At 22.5% G+C, this 3825-nt stretch overlaps 1 non-coding gene across 1 annotated transcript; it reads left to right on the forward strand.

Annotated features, from left to right (window-relative positions):
• The first annotated feature begins 3287 nt into the window (after positions 1-3287).
• Positions 3288-3360, forward strand: TRNAR-ACG. The gene has a single exon. It is a non-coding gene; the product is annotated as a tRNA-Arg (tRNA).
• The last annotated feature ends 465 nt before the right edge of the window (positions 3361-3825 follow it).

Below are 3825 nucleotides of genomic sequence, written 5' to 3' on the forward strand. Positions count from 1 at the left end.
TTTTATTTTAAATATATTTTTATTTTTATTAAATCCCCCTGATATCAGAGAACTCAAAAAATTAAGTTTGATAATTTTTGGAGTTATGTTTTGATTTTTAAAAATTAATTAAGTGTTCAATTTAATAATGATCTTTAAAAATCAATTAAAAATATCAAATGATCTCAAAATCCTTTGAAATTTTTATGGTGAATTTTGTGACATATAAGCCATAGTAGAGAACAAAAATAAAATAATTTTGATCTTTATGTTCTCCAAATTAAATGTTTTAAACAAATTGGAGTTTGGTTAAAACAGTGATGTTTTGATTCTTAAAAATCATGAAATTATTTTCTAAGACTACTCTGGCCATAGGAAACTCATATGATTTTTTGTAAAATTTTCTAAGTAATATATAATTTTCTATAATTATTTGAATAGAAAATTCATAACAACTTAGAAATTAAGATCTCTGTCTAGAGATATCCTATGTCTTTGTATTTTATGTCTTTAGAAAAATGTTCAAATTGTACACCTAGACAGAGGCTACCTTCTATATTTCATTCCAAACCTTAATTAAATGATTGGTCAAGTTAACAAAGATTAACTCATAAATATTGGTATCCTTCTTCAATATACTCTTTTTGTATACAAAATTTTGAATAAGATTTTTTAAAACATCTAATTTCTTTTCCATCCTTAATTATTTATTCTTCAACCTAAAGTAGTTGTTCTTTTTATATCTTATGTAATAAGAGAAAACTCACTCAATCATTTGGAATAAGGCATAATCTAACTTGCAATTGATTATTTGATAACCCATTCTCTTCCTTTTTATAATAATGAATGATGATGGCTTCATTTTTAAAATTAGGATATGTTGAAAACAATTATGTATAAAACTTATAACAATCATTCTTATCATCTTTATATATTTTATCTCAAGTTATATAGCTGACAATAACAAATACATTAAAAAAATAATGTGAATTAATTTATTGTAATAACCTATTGCATAAACTAATAGTTAAAATATAATAGTTTTTTTATAAAACTTACAAGTCCATTCATTAAAGAAATTTCAAATATTTTTGCTTTGACTGTTGTTTGATCTTTGAGCTCAAACTTTTTAGAGCACTCTCTCCAAGGAACTATCCACATTTCTCTCTAGTTTTAAAATGACTTCATAAACTTAATACTATAGTAATAAGGCATATCTAACTACATTGTATAGGGTTAAGGTACTTTGGTTAAGGAAAGTTGTCTCATAATGCACCATATTCTTTTTTAGCTATGTCATTACTCTTTATCATGATACAATATCCCATGTGTATTTAAAATATGATTCACTATCTTCCACCTAGTCATAAATTTTAATAAAAATACTATTATTTTTGTGTAGGTTTACAAGAACACTATCTCTAAGGTAACATAAACATATCTTCTAAAAATCACAACTCACAATGCACTTTTTAAATGCATCATCTGGGATTCTATTTTCAGGATGTTGCCATAATCCAAGTAGTTATCTAATAGCCTAAAGCTTTTGATTTTTTGTTTAACTGCTTGCTAAATGGGAATTCTCGAATTCTAATATAATGATCTAGGCAAGCACAATAAATCTAAGTGTTATTTTCTTCCTTTTAATGTTGAGCATTATCAAGTGTTGCTCGTTTGCATCATCATCAACCATTCTCAATAATGATTGGTGAAGCAAGGCTCTAGAGAAATTTAAAGAACTGATTAAAGGAGAATCCATCATCCTCTATCATGAAACCTATAAGCTTAAGTTACTTGATCATTTTTTCTATCACATTGCTAGCTCTATATGAGCAATGCTTCTCTATTGTTATGATTAGAGTGGGCAACCGTATAGACAATAATAAGTCAAATAATTTAGATCTTTAAAAGATAATAAGGGCAAAATAATATGGTTCAAATTATGTTGAAATCATATTTGAATCATTTTTAAATTTCACTTGACCTAACTTAAACAATATTTAAATCATTTTCAAATTTAATTAAATTATTTTTTAGCCATATTAAGTATTTTTTAAACATTATTACAACCATAGTTTAACTTTATTTTTTTGTTCGAACCTTGATCAAATATTTTTTTGAATCTCAATCCAATGAAATTTAAATTGTTTTTAAAATTTTTCTAGAATGTTATTCTAATAAAATTTCAAAAAAAAAAACAAAATTAAAAATATTTTACTTTTAAGTCATTAAATAAATTATTTAATTAAAAATATTAATTAAATTATAAATCATCAATAATAAAACTTTATAATAATTTAATTTCATTAATGTCTCTATAGTTTAATTTTAATATTTAAAAAAATTATATAATATTAATTAATTATTTAGTTGAAAATAATTTATTATTAAATCATTTAATTCAAAAAATAAATTATAAATAAAAAAAATTAACTTAAAAGTAAATTAATTTCATTAATTTTGATATAATTTAATCTTATTTTCTCCCTAATTTACATGATTTTATAAACTTATTTTTCTAATTAAAAAATACTTTATTTCTAAATCATTAACTAAATCATTTAATAAAAATATTTATTTTAAATACAAATCATTAACCAATATAATATTATAATAATTTAATGTTATTAATATTTATTTTTAAAAACGAAAATAATTTTATAAATCCAATTTTTAACTTGAAAAATAATTTATTATAAAATCATAATTAAATAAATCATTTAATTCATAAATTATTTTATTTTAAATATAAATCATTAATATCATTATATATATATATATATTTAATGAAGAAATATTTTTTTTGTAATAACCGGGTTATACTGATGTTTTATATAAAAATATTAATATAAAACATGTATATAACCCATATTTTTTGCCCTTTTATAATATAATTTTAATCCGACACTAAATACTAATTTGCTTATTTAAATGACTCCGTTTTTTTATAAATTTGTCCAATCCTTGGTACGTTAAAGATGGTAATAAATGGGCGTATTTGAAATTAGGCATGTAAATATTAAATTAAAGAAAAATGTTAATTTTTCTGTTTACGAGGGGTAATATAAAAAATTTCCATTAATAAAGCATAAAATCAATTATCAGAATCATACTTATATTAAAAATACAAATGAAAGAGGTACATGTCACCTCCCAAAAGAGCTCTTCGGAGGTGATGGACAACCCATGACTTAAATACTGTTTTTTTGGCTTTACACCTAGCTGAGAGTTTTTGTCTAGTGATGCTATTGTGCAGCCAATTATAATATATGTATATATATTTAATGTTCCACTTTTCAAACAAATTTGACTCCGTGGCCCAATGGATAAGGCGCTGGTCTACGGAACCAGAGATTCTGGGTTCGATCCCCAGCGGAGTCGATGCTTTAATATTAGTATTTGGAATTATTATGATTTAAAAAATTTATTTTTTTTATTTTTATATTTAAAGTATAATATATTTATTTGTTAGTATATTATAACTTATGTTCATACGATAATTGACAAATTAATTTGAGGCAATTCAAGTCTCATTTCATAATATAATCACTATATTTAAAATGTTTTTGGGATTAAATTATGAAATTAGATGGTTTCATATTTTATTTTTATTTTTTAATCTATTTTGAGGGCAAATTATTATCAGGCTTGAAGTTATTTCGATTAATAAATTATGGGAATGTAAATCGAGGTATAGTGGAAATTATATGCACGTAGCATAATTCGTGCGTATGTACATATCTAACACGAAAATTTTAATATTTATATTTATTATTGTGTGTCAATGAACTCATAGCGTTATTATTTAGTATTATTTGAAATAAAACACGTGTTTATATAATAAAA

Source organism: Phalaenopsis equestris, unplaced genomic scaffold, assembly GCF_001263595.1.
Source record: "Phalaenopsis equestris unplaced genomic scaffold, ASM126359v1 Scaffold198818, whole genome shotgun sequence".
Classification (NCBI taxonomy): Eukaryota; Viridiplantae; Streptophyta; class Magnoliopsida; order Asparagales; family Orchidaceae; genus Phalaenopsis; species Phalaenopsis equestris.